General features: G+C 28.0%; 1 protein-coding gene across 3 annotated transcripts in view; it reads left to right on the forward strand.

Annotated features, from left to right (window-relative positions):
* Window positions 1-3544: 3544 nt before the first annotated feature.
* LOC123262256 (multidrug resistance protein homolog 49-like) overlaps window positions 3545-14580 on the forward strand; it is a 47137-nt gene continuing 36101 nt past the window's right edge. For 2 of the 3 annotated variants that reach the window (XM_044724422.1, XM_044724427.1), the window contains exons 1-5: window positions 3545-3779; window positions 9013-9113; window positions 10236-10444; window positions 10524-10866; window positions 10983-11255. The gene's annotated coding sequence lies outside the window, so the exon portion shown is untranslated. The remainder of the gene's footprint in view (window positions 3780-9012; window positions 9114-10235; window positions 10445-10523; window positions 10867-10982; window positions 11256-14580) is intronic. The other variant, XM_044724423.1, reaches the window with a different exon arrangement.

A 14580-nucleotide genomic window follows, 5' to 3' on the forward strand; every position in this document is an offset into this window, starting at 1 on the left:
TGGTTTAAGAATTTTTCTTTCGAGTCAAGTTAATTTTTTTTTTTCAGTGTACTATTTGAGAGAAATATTTAAAAGAATATTAAACAAAATTTATAAAGGAAGTATATCATTTGTTATTAAAAACGTCGTGGTATTTATACTCATATTTTTTCCCTGGAACGGATTTTTGAATGATACATTTTTATTGTGTGTTATTCAAAATGTAACGGTAGCGTGAAGAAAAGATAAATTAGCAGTGGCAATAGACGTATTAGCTACGTAACATATTGTAAAGATATATTTGTATGAATTTAACAATAACAATATAATAGAATTGAATGTATGTATAGAATATCATTGGTATTGATTCTCGGTCGGTTCTTAGTGCCGCCAGCTCGTCGCCATTCAGCTGACTCACGCACACATCCCGGAATCGATAAGAGACGGATTATAAATTGCGATTGTATGCACCGAAACTCTCATTAAATAGTATATCAATGAATAGCAATGTGCTTCAGTGCCAATCGAGCTATTCAATGATCATTATTGGACATATTTATTCAATCAACTTATAAAAGTAAAAATATCGTTGATTTATCTTTTAAAACGGTCAAGAGCGGATTAAGAAAAAATTTTGATGATTTATTCATAAAAATTCTCATGAGCATATTGAGCAATTTCACTTATCTGTCCATTTTATTGATAGATACAATTGAACATAATTCGAATGATGTATAGTTTGGAAATAGAATTTGAATATTAAACTGTCAATGATCCTATGCATTGAAGCTAAGCAAAGGTCGAAAGGAATATTATCACTGGAGAAATAATTCACCGAACGCTAGGAAGATAAACGTGCCGTAAATATATGTTTATCTAGGAGTATATTTATATTTAATAGGTATATAGCTGGGTGATTGTCTATATGGGTATGAATATTTCCGAGGGTACGAGCGGAGGTGATGTATACGTAAGTAAGACAGGCGAAACCTCTGGGAAAAGCTTTAGTGGAAGTGTTACACCAGCCATCGGAAATTGAAACTGACTCAGGGCACCTACATATTTTATCCCTGTATACGTTATTTTGCGGTGAAATATAAATTCAAAATCACGGTGAGAAATCGTATTTTTTAAATTTTAACGTTTACGTCGCGCTGACGATAAAGTACGATAAGGTGAATGGACTAAGATAAGAATTGTATAATATCACGATATATGTACATTATCACGATAAGTCGCATTATGCGCGATTATTAATTTATTACTCTTGAAACGTTATTTAATTCAATTTTATTGTTTTGTTTTCCTTTTTTTGCGTCACATCGGTTGTGAATTTCTAGGCTACTACTCAACCTTGATTAAATTTTAAAAAGATATTTCATGGAACTAAAATTTTTAAGTTCAAAATAACTTTGTTTATTTTTTTTACATTAAAAATTGAAACATACAAAGTAGAACAAATTTAAAGATATCAAAATTAACGCATGTTTTTTTTTTTTTAATTTAATTCTATAAATTATATTTGTAAAAATTAAAAATTAACCGGCATTCATCATTTTTATAATGACGTTAATGTTTTGGAAATAAATCATTTCTGTTAAAAATATAATAAACACTGAGATTTTTTCAAATTCTCAATCTATTTAAAATTGTTAATCTATCCCGTTGTTTAAAATGAAAAATCAATTTCGGTTAGCTTCAGTAAATATTGAGTGTATTTTTTTCTGAGATGCTATGCATGCAAGTTGATGCCTGAGGTTCCAAAATTTACCCTACTTTTATATTATATCCTTAGCCTAAAGAATTCTTTCAAAGAAGTCGTTAAAACTAGTCGTATTTAATTCAAACACCCAAGTGTGCAAGCCATGTGTCGCTACGGACATTCGACACTTTTTTTAAAATAAAGTATGAAAGTAAACATAAAACTTGAGATAAATACAGTTAGAATAATATTGTTGTTTTTGGTAAGCTGTTGAGAATACTAACTAAAAATTTAACTTTTCTTTATATTAATAAAACAATATTTACTTCCTTCAATATTAAATAAGAATACATTTTTATAGACGATAGAGGTTTTTGTGATTGACTATTTGATGTAAAAAAAATTCACTGCAAGAAACTTGACCTAGAGAATTTTTTACGGAAAAATTTTTGGAAAAAATTAATAGGAAATAATATTTACAATGAAAAAATTTTTTTAAACACAATGAATAATAAATCAGGAAACAAATTTTTGAGGAGACAAAAAATTTCAATGAAAAAAAAAAATTTATTTATAGATATCTACAGAAATTCTTACGAGTTTTATAATTTTTGCTTATAATAAATGATTTATGTCAAAAATTAAGTAGTTCAAAGGTTTTTTATTCAAAAACAAAAAACTTATGTGAAACTTATCGACTTCCATTCCAATAAAGTATGTTTATCTTTAATTATCAAACAATTGATTTTAAATTCTTCATTTCATCGGTCTAGAGTTTTCAAATCTGTTCTTTCCAATTTTTCAATATTCAACTCTTAATTTATTATAAATAAAATCCCGATATATTTTCCCATAAATAAAAATTTTATTACATCGCTTAAATTATTTCCTCCGGCTCGGTTTTTTTCCATACTTTTTACCAACTACCTTGAAGATTACAACACACCGAATTAGATATACAATAATAATAATAAAAATGTCCGCTCAATAAACACTGTCGAAGATGTCAAACATTACAAGCTCCATTGAGCATCGATACGACATAATATATCCCACATCTAAAACGTGACACTCAGCGAAACTAATCTAACAAAAAAAATCAATAAACCGAGTTTCCGGAAATTGTTTCTCAATGTTAATATAATTGATCAAGTCCAAGATCAATGAAGAGCGATTGAACAATTGACACCCAACAATCAACAATTACTCACATATGTACATTTTAACTTCGAAAATATTACTTCTGTGTGTACTTGTAATCATAAAATTAAAAAGATCTTTCGCACGAAAAAAATAAATACCGTTACGCAAGCTACAAGCCGCACGTCTGCTTTTACTCCTTTAATTTGCAATTTGCGTAAAATTTTACTAGAAAATTAATAAATTAAATAACAAACTTATTACATGCTACATAAATTTGTTATCATTAAATCATTAATTTTTATCGAACTTATTTGACATAAATTAAAAAAAAATAACTTCAATAAAAAAATCATAAACATAATTCAGTAACTAACTCACATCAGGTATCACATGATTAAAAAAAAAACCTAATTATCAAACTCCCACATTTTCAATACACATATGAAATATGTCTGTCTGACATTATGTCTCAACTACCAATATGAATAACACAAATACATTGTACATTATACGAGTATCGCGTGCTATGCTGGATCGAGGATGTAATGTACAGTATACTCATACTTACACTGGCATAAATACATGTAATACAGACTTTATGTACGAACAAACACACACTTTCTCAACTGTGCCAAGTTCTCCGTAACTGTAGGCCTCGTGTCGGTATACATAGAGCCTCCAGTCCGAAAAGGGGCCAGTGTAAATCGGCCTTCTGTCCGTGAAACGTCGATCGACTGGTGTAAGTCGTCAGACAATAATTAGTCTGAGTAACGACTAAAATAACAACTGGTGGATTAATTCATCTCATTGTTTATTATTATTTACATTCATCGATTATTGATTAATTAACAAAATATTTTAATCCACTAATTTGATGGTTTAAAAGTAATCAGCTGTCGGATTTGTAAAACGTGGTGTTCTTTGTGTTTGATCGTTAACGATCGGTGGACAAAAGGTAAATGACTTCAGGAAATAATAATATATACTTAACATCAGTTAGGTGTACTTTTGCATATTATTTTGTCATTTATAATTCAAATGTTTTTTTGGAGTATGCACAGAATTATTATTTACAATTTGAATGATTTTGCGGTTTGCAATCGGCGCGTCAAATTTTGAAATTGATTTAATTTAATTATTTTATGACGTGTTGACTTATATTAACTAATTAAACCAGATGGAAGATGTTTAAATAATAAGACCAGAAAAATAAGTTGCGCCTTAACCTCGTGTACTTAACTGACGCATATTGGAGCTATTTCTGGAACTTTCCACTTCCCCTTGCGGCTCAACCCTCGTGCCCTGACTAGACGGCTTTTACTTTTACATGTATTTGTATTGCTATACACATCTTTGCTCACATTTACGTCTTACATATTACATCATAGTTTGCTATTGGTATGAGTTGAGAATTGAAAAATAGAGCTGTATGAATAATAATATTGTATTTAATGTCGGTGTTAAATGTAAAATTTAAGCTCAATTTTGCTCTCCTGAAAACGTAAGGTCTAACGTGCGTTTAATCTGGCCTTGCTCTCCGATAATGCTCTTGACCGAGTTTGCTTGTTACAAATAAACTTTACACTTAATACATTAAATTATATGCGGCTTTTGGGTTATCTTAATAATAGTTATGATAACACATGCTCATTACCACGTGATAGTTTGGTAGCTCATACTTAATTATTATGACCAGTTAATAATAGTTTTTTTTAACGACATTTTTTTAAATTAGTGAATGACGCAGTCTAAAGAAAATTTTTCGATGGTCTACTTATGATTCAGTAAGAGCATAATTTGTTTTTAAAATTTTTAATTAAAGCATAAGAGATACAGTAAAACTAATAAAGACCTTTTTTGTGGGAAATTTAATTTTTCTCAAAAAAACTCTGTCATTTTTTCGTGTTGCTGATATTTAGTCCAAAAAAATGAATTTCACATTATTAAAAATTTTATTTGTTACTCCAAAATGATTTCTAATGAATTTTTACTTAAATGTTTTATAAGAAATAAGTAGAAAAAATTTGGACTCCACTTTTGTTGTGAAAAATACAATTTTATGCAAAAATAGCTTTTTTATCATTTTTTTGTATTTTGAATACTTAACCAAAAATTTTTATTTTAAAATTTTCCTGGCTACTCAAAAAAAAATATTTTAATCAATTTTTACTTGAAATTTGTACAAAAATTGAATATAAAAAATTTAGACTTAACTTTTGTTATGAAAAATAAATTTTTTTACAAAAACTTCTTATATCTTTTTTGTATTTTAAATATTTAATTCAAAACTTTAATTTTTAAATTTAGGATTATTTTTAATACTCGATAAAATTATTTTTAAAATAATTATCCCCTGTAAATTGTTCATATTACATCGGAGCTGGAGCCCAAAAATTTTGTAGTTTATTATCGTATTTATCAGTGGTTTCGTGACCATAATACATTTCAATAATTAAATACATACATGTATATTATTTAGCATAGATAAAGTTAAAGCTAATGCTAGAATATCTGCAGTGCGTCAACGTCATTTGAGATAATAAATTCCAAAGGTTTGTATTACAACTTTTATCGTCTTAAGTTGTATACAAACTTACAGTCATCATTTATACGCTTAGTTATTAATTATAATAACAATATAAATACTTATCAACGTATATATAAAATACGAGTTAAAATGTATAAGCGTGTGAATAAATGGTTACGTCACTTGAACTAGACCTAATTAATTTTTCTAACTCGCATGCTGTACTATAAATGAATGTTTTATTTGTGGTAATGACTCCTCGTAAGTCAATGAGGGTAAAATGTTTTTATTAAGATACGCCAAGCTCAATTAATAATTAGTTATTTAATAAAAAAATAAAAGATATGAGAGCGGGAGTTATGACCAAGAATAAAACAGAGGGTAGATATATTAATTACTCGAGATATATTACGATCAGCTGTCATTATTTGTATAGAGTTTAATGCTTGTATTGATCATACGGAAGTAAAAGTAAAAATAAAAAAAAAAGTTGAAATTTTTTTATCAAAAAAAAATTTAAGGAGAAAAGATTAAAAAAATTGGAATTTTCTCAATAAATGAAGCGACAAATTTTTTTATACTCCTCCAATTTTATTATTACAATTATTCTATTTTTTATACTATCATTTAAAATTGGACATCAATTATAAAAGATGTTATATCGTTTTCTTTATTCTTTTAAAAAATGCCAGATTTAATTAACGTCTATGTCACGTGCTTACTAGCAGTGGTGCTAATAAAGCAAGACATTGTATCAAATTTCCATAATTTTTTTGAATAATAATAAAAAACAAAACAAATCATTTTTACACGGTTATAAATCTGTATGACAAAAAAATTTTTTTTTTACGTAAGTAATATTTAAAAGAGTCAAGGTAAAATTCAACACTACGACCATGTCTGAAACCAATCATTATAAAACACTATAAAATCCGTTTAAATACAACTTTTCTAAACAATCAATCATTGTAACGATTAAATTTAAATAAAAATTGATTTTGTACCCATGAAATGCAAAATAAAGCTCAGGTTAATTTTTTTATTAATGTAAAACTCATATAAGATTTTCTAAGGTCATATATGAAGCTCTAAGAGCAGTATAAACATAAACACCGACAAATAAGATTTAGCTATAGATGCAATGGGCAATTAAACATGTTCAGAGCTGATATAATTTTTCTTAATCATATCAAATTATATAAGCGCTGTAAGATAGTAGATCGCTTTCCGAATCGGCTAATCGTTTATGTGCGTAATGTTGTAGTGTAAATATAATACATTTGACAAGACAAGAAATAAATATCAAGTTGATATAATTTATTATACGGATTTTGTGTGTTTGTAGACAAAACTATATTATATACAAGATTGTAAGATTGTAGGCGACATATAAACATGAAAATGTAGCATGCGTGTGCAATACAAGTATGATGCCACCGGAAACATGTAAATCTGGCAACGCTGTTTCACTTTGCATTGCCGTTCTATAATCAGAAACGATATTGCACTTTTCTTCTCTCACTTTTAGCGGTTATCTCACTCGTTTCTACTCTAATCTCGCTTGTCTGCATGGCTACATGACTATTATGTTATATATACATACCTTTAACTCGCTACGGGCGCCTTTGAGTAGCCAATCGGTTGTAAAAGGTAATCTACCGTTTGTATCGCTCTACATTTAAATATATTAAATAAGCTATAAAAAAAAATCCGGCATTATGTTTGTTATATTTGTGGCGGTCATGTGACCGCTGACATTAAAATTATTTAAAAATTAGTAAAAATTTAGTTAAAATTAAAATTATTTTGTTAGACATTTAGGCTACAGTTAAGATTTGAAATTGTAAAATGTAGTAAATTCAATAGAATAATTTAGTTGTAAACTTTCAGTGGTAATAGGATTAAGTTGTAAATATTTGTACATTTTAAGATCCGGAGCCTTTTCTCTCCAGCTTATGGGTTTTTCCCATGAGTTTTTTCCCAACAACTTTCCTCAAACCTTTATTACTCTTTTTTCTATGTGCAATAAACCCAAGCGATAGAGGACCCGAGGTCAGCATGGCCAGCTGTACTCTCGGGCCCGCTGACGTCACGAAGGCTTATTGCCCCTTTGCACTTTTCTCACACTTTTCTATTTCCCGAAGATTTCCTTCGTATCCCTTCGCAAATCTTCGGGGCCTTCTACCCCACTACTACCCTTTAAACTTCGACTCTGATACCCAAATTGCGGTAGTGGACACCATTATTCCGACCTAACTCCCCGTCCTGAGTGCACGTGGCTCTGGGTGATATATTTCTGTCGTGAATCGTTACAATATACATAGTAAATTAACCTCACGTTTACTTATTAACAGAACCTATCACCGTACCCATTAAAAATCCTAAATATTGATTTATTTTTATATTTAAATTTCCTATTATTGATATAATAAGGAAAAATGATACTCAATATTTATGGCAAGCGTTATTGATTGGGGTACGCAATCATGTTTGTAATTTATTTGATGGTTGTTGGCTTGTTTGCTTTTAAGATTAACATTTTCTTTTAGCAGAAACTGAGAAACTTTTATTTTTATGTATACATAAAACTGATCTCTGTAAATACAATTTTGTAAATTATTAATTTCTCAAGGTTTAAATGTACGTGGGAATTAATGATTATCATTTTATTTTACATAATACTGATGATTTAGAAATATTATTAAATAAAAAACATGTTGTTTGTTCTATCTTCAATAAATCTATAGTATTCATTTGTTGAATAATAATAACTAGCAACCGTGTGACTGCTAAGAGTTACGAATTAAAATTTAAAAAACTTTGGCGCAATGATTTTTCGATGTTTTTATGTTTCTTTTTTTTTTTTTTTTTGTAAAACAATAGGTAATTGTTTAGTTTTATAGATCACAATACTTTGATTAAATAAAATGATAGAATTTTTTCGATGATCAAAAGTTTTTTTCTTAAAATTTATCAAACGTAGAATAATTGAAAAAAATATCAATTTTTGATTAAAAAATGAATAATATTGTAATTTTTGATAAAAAAATTTTTTTTTTGTTTGTTTTTAAAAATTTAAATACAGAAAAAAATTTTTAAAATCACTAGACTTATGTGAAAACGTTTCATTACTGATTTTTTATTGAATCAAAGTTTTCGCTTAAATTAAAAGCTTTAAAACTAATTAAAAATTTTTTATGATTATTATTCTCAGTAAATAATAGTAAAAAAAAAAAACAATGTTTCAAACATTTTCTTTTTAATGTCATAAAACCCAATTGACCGTGAAACTAAACAATTATCAAATATTGATGCACTGATAGAAGGATTTGTTTATAGTTAAAAATATTTGTTAATATTTAACAAATCATTTATTAGAGACCATTTTTTAGTCCTCAACAAATATTTCTTAGTATTTAAAAAGATTTATTAATATTTAATAAATAAATATTAGATTTATTAAATACAAAAAAATCATTTTTAATACCAAGAAATATTTGTTTAATACTAAAAAGTGGTCTCTAATAAATAATTTGTTAACTATTAACAAATATTTTTTAAAACAAATAAATCCTTTTATCAGTGAGATCTAAAACTTTTTCACCCACCTGATTTCTGCATTAACTCAATTTTTATTAAAAAAATTTTTTTATGATTTTAGATCCGACATAACTTGACTGGTGAATGGCTGGCAAGAGGGGCTAGAAGGCCCTAGAATTTATCAAGTCGCACGTGCGATTAAACAGCCCGTAACCGATGAGTGTTAGTATAAAAAAAAGTTTAATCATTCCCTAATACCCAGCATTACCTCGAGGGTAAATGTCTAATCGTTTTTACGATCACGAATGTCATTAAAATTTAATCATCGTCATTATCATTACTCTCATAACACTCTATTACTAAAATTATGATACGAGGATAATCCGACTCCAATAATATAATAATGACAACTGGAGGAGTATATAGTGATCGTAGTAGTAGTAGTTTGAAATTGTCCGGTCAGCGGTATTTCAATGGCTAATACTTGATGAATGAGTCACATCACGACAAATACTTAAATGAAACGCGTGTCTGCTATGTTATGCGCGCGTGTATGCTTTATACTTTACTTCTTATTTTGTACCATGTATGATTGTCCCTTCATATAAGTTTGCTTAATAAGTTTAAGTGAGGTGCGGACATGCGATTCATTTGTGAGTCGGTGATGTAGATAACGTGACTTAAATTGAGTTCAATAAATGCTGCATAGCAATTCACCCTTGCATTAAAATTCTTGAGATTCTAATTGATAAAAAAAATTAACTGTCTTTAAAAAAAAAAAATCTTGAAACCAGAAAATTATTATTAAAAATTTTTTTGTTTTGACTCGAGTAGAAAACTTTTTGACAATTAAATTTTTTAAATGATCATCAAGGATATTATTTAGTGTCACAGTTGGGAAGATTTTAACCCATAAAAATGATGATTATAATTTTTTTTGAACAATAACATTTTTTTTTCAAGCTTATTTTCGAAAATTTTTCTTTTTGAAATTTTTTATTGTTATAAGTAGAATACGTAAAAAGAAAAAAAAAAAAAACAGAATTCACTTAAATTATGTAGACATTTTATAAACAATTTTTGGTCAATATAAAATTTTATTAACATTAAAAGCTCCAATACTAATTGAAATTTTTTTTTTTTCAAATTTTTATGATTATTATCATAAATTTGACGCGAAATAGAAAATTAAAAAAAAATTTGAAACTGAGCAACTACTAAAAAATTTAATTAAAAATTGACTAAAAAAAATGGAAATTTTTCGCATTTACCCTCGAGGTTCTGATAATTAAAAAAATTAAATTTATAAGTAACTAATCAAATTTAATTTGTTTAAATAAACAGGTTAGGTTGACAGGAGGTCATATGGTGAAGCAGAGGCGGTTTATTGGTAACACTAACAACAAAATGATAAATATACGAGAAAATCTATTAGGAATGATTTAGACAATTAGCTCTAATGGTATATGAATAATTGTTACTAATATCCTGAAAAAATAAGGAATTTTTGACAGTAGTCGCACAATTGAAGACCTTCATTTTTATACTCACACGTGAGTTTTATTTAAAATAATTAAGAGAAAAAAAAAGGAAATAAATAGTTGCTTAAAATTAACTGCTAAAATTTGTTAGGTTTTTATCGGTGCACGTGGAAGTAAATTGCCACTGGAGGCAAGTATTGAAGATTTTCAAATAAAAGGGTGCTAACGTCGTAAATTTAACTGACAAAAATTTTAATCAACGAGAAATACTTCCTGGTGATTTGGAAGAGCAGTTAATTTTTTGTTACAGATTATGAGAGTATAAATATTTAAATGTACATAATGCTCAACGGAAGTTTATAAATACAAATGTATATGATAAGAATTTGTGGATAGATATATGTAAAAATATATAAGTACATATTATACTTGTGATTGATTTTTGTGATCTGGAATATCAGAAGGAAGCTTCTAGATTATTTAACGTTATAAAGGTAATTTAACTGAATGAAATTGTTTGAATGCCGAGCGGAGATTTAATAAAACTTTGCCGAGCATTATCATGATAATGTAATTTAATGAAATGAAATTAAATTTTGTTTCCTTTCAGTTTTTAGGTACACGAGACTGGATAGATTAAAACAAGAGAAGTTTGTTAAGCCAAAGGAATTAAGTGATATACAAATATAACTCAGTATTTAATAGAAGATTTTGTTCATTGGAGTTTTAGAGGATTTATTTATAAATACAAACAAGTCTACCAGAATATTTAATTTAATTGTAGATAGATAGCGAAACGTACAAATATTGGATGCTAAATCCATCGGATTTTTTTATTTCTTCTTTCGCTTGTTTGCCGTCCAGGCAGTGTTTCGTCATAATGGTAAGTACATAACAAGTTTTTTTCTATCCTCCTTTTTAATAATGTTTTTATTTTAATATTGAAAGTAATTATTTCATTATTCATTCATATATATTTGATTGCAAAATGCACTTGAAAATGATAATGTAAAAATAGGTACTATCTGCAGATAGATTCTAGTTAAATTCCAAATGGACGCCACTTCTATGTAAGATGGGACTAACGAGCATGCGTGTGGTACTGACAACCATCTGAGACAAATAAATCTCAGATGGCTCTGAGCCCCATCCCGGATTGAACTGAAATAAACGAAAACTGTACCTACTACATTCTTCATTGAAGTAGTAACCATTAGTAAATTTTTTTCACTGTAGATGGAACTAGGTTCCGTCCAACATGGAAACCAGTTAAATCTCGTTTTTTCCGTGTATGATGCTTCGCATCAGGAGTCGTGCAATTGTAATGGTTTTTTTAATGAATTCCTTACTAAGCGATATTTCAAAATATTTATTTAAGAACTAAGCATGAAATTTATAACGAAATAAAAATTTTTTAATGCATAGGTAAGCACTGATGTTTGATTTTACATTAATGCCTTGAAAAATTAGCATAAATTTTAATCATCGTCAGTTAATAGAATTATAAATTTTTATTCCGTAAAAAATCTCTTCTAAATCACACAAAAAAAATATTCGAGTATCTTTCTGTCCTTCTTTCTCACGCGGTTGATGTGAATGCCGACGGGGTCACGTACAAGTGGAAATTTCCATTGCCCCACGCAACTTACATTACATTCGATGTATACCTATATATATTCTCGGAACGTATAAATATATATGTGTATATCCAGCAGTGTAGTAGTTTATAAATTACAAGTTAACATAGATTTGTATGACTATTATTTGAGAGTACTGAGTATAATTAATTATCCTGGAGTAAATATAGAAAATAATTACTTTTAAAAGTTTGGAAAATCCAAAAATGCACGCCTCATAACGCTCATTCATTTTTTAAGAAAAAATAAATTGTGTAACTGATAAAAAAAAAGGAAATTATAATTAAGTAATTTCTTACAGAGTATTTTTTTTTTTCTTAAATATCAGCGCCCTTTTTTCTTGTTATATGCGCACGCAGTCTAAAAAAATCTAGCTTTATCAAGTGGCGCCATAGTTTTCACGGGACAAATAAGAAAAATTCGTTTGTCTTTGTACGGTTATATCGTAATAAATTTTAATAAAAATTCAATTTAAAAAAAAATACGTAAATTAGGCTACTGATATGAAATACGGACCCAGTTCATCGCATTCGTAAACTAATAAAAAAGGTCCGGTCTTGAAATATCAATTTGTTCGGGAGTAATCATTGGTACATCCAAAATGGGGTAATAACCGGACGTCCACGTAAAATTTTTTTCAAAACGTTTTTTTTTCAAAATAACTACATGAAATGATTTTAGAAAGTAAAAGATGGTTTAATTTAAGTGTTTTCTCCGTGTACATCTACTTATATTATTGTATAAGTGTAATATGGTTGTGATAGAGACATTTAAAGATCACAAAATTGCTTGACCTTGACGAGTCGAGTATAAAGCACAACCTGCGCTATGAGGCGTGCAATAAAATTCTATTATAAATAACTTATTTAATAAAGGTCGATATTGAATAACTAACACAAAAATAATGGTAATTAATAATAATACTCTGTTCATTATTAATTATAACTACGAGTCACTAATCAATTGTTGGGATAAATTTGAGTGATTTGAATATAAATAGGTTTATATTAATAACAACAACAATAATAATAACAATCATCATCAATAAGAACACATGCGTGTAATGCCAGCCTTGGATAACGGAAATTAATTTAGAGAGTACGTAAATTGGCATGATATTGAATTGAGGGAATAAAGTGTAAATTTATTTAACGATTCGCTCGATAGGTAATTTAACAAGCAAAGACACACGCGAATTAATAATCAGAAACATAAGCGCTCTGATGTTATATCTGCTTACGCGATGTAATATTGTCACTCAGCAGTGCCGAGAACGATTTATCGAATTTATCCATACGTTTCCAATCAATTGTTATTAAATTCATCGGAGTATTAATTAATTTTAATTTTACGTTATAAGCGATCATATTCCACATGTTGTGAATGAGTAATTGGATTCGCGAGACGATTTATTAGTTGTTTTTATCATGATAAATTATATTATTTATCTTTCTTGTTTTATTATCCCAGATTTTAATTGAGATGAAAAATTTAGCGAATTTTTCAATCAATTATTTTGGATGAATTTTTAATAAAAAATCAATTGATAGACTGATGATTCATTTGATTATAAAAGATGACTATGGAATTGAATTTTTATGAAATTATGGGGATGAAATTGAGTAATTTGTTTTTTAAATTTCAGACAGACTCGTGTCGAGATGGCATAATATATGATATGAGTATGAGAATGTAGTAGGGTATAGGTAGTATGTAGAAGTAAGTTTTGTATATAACGCAATATCTAATATGTAGTAGAAGACGCGGTATGGGCTCATTAATAACGCAAGAAGTGAACGTAAACTCAGAGAGCGGGTACAGCAATCCGCTATATAGTTCATGGTACACGCGAAACGAACTTTACTTCTATTTGGCTAGTCGATTAATCTCATCCGGTTAACGCTCGGACGGATTTATAACGAAAGTAATAGAAAGTGTCGTGGTGCCAAATAAAATCCGTTAAATAAAGAAAGACGGAGAAATGAAGCAAGACGAGAAGAAAAAGTCGGTGATAAATGGCGAAAAATAAAATTTTATTCTTGACGCACTGTCCGGTTGTTTTTACTGACATTTTAGTGGCTTGATTGCGGTTAATCTGTAAATTTCTACTTTATCATCAGAAGATCGTGGAATTAGCTGTATTCACTCGTCAAATGAGAATATATTAAAAAAAAAAAAAAAACACAAATGACTGATTAAACGATAGAAATCAATTGATTGTAGTTTATAAAATTCAATTAAACAAAATGTAGTTGTTACTTCAAAAAGGAATTACTTTAACATAGCACTTCAGTTATAATGAAATATTTTATCCAATTAAATGTTCTTTAAATTTAAACCACCAACATAAAATAATTAGCTTCAATCGATGTAGAATAATTAAAATGAATAATTAAATTAACATTTATTATTTGAATCTACAATGGTCCACTTTATTATCCTTAAATAAAAGTTATGTAAATTTGAAAGCGGATGAATTTTTATGATTGATTAAATGAGCATGGAAATGACGGATAAAAATAACAATCGTATTGACACTGAAGTATCATTACATAGGTCTTGTGTTATGAA

Source organism: Cotesia glomerata, linkage group LG3 (assembly GCF_020080835.1).
Source record: "Cotesia glomerata isolate CgM1 linkage group LG3, MPM_Cglom_v2.3, whole genome shotgun sequence".
Classification (NCBI taxonomy): Eukaryota; Metazoa; Arthropoda; class Insecta; order Hymenoptera; family Braconidae; genus Cotesia; species Cotesia glomerata.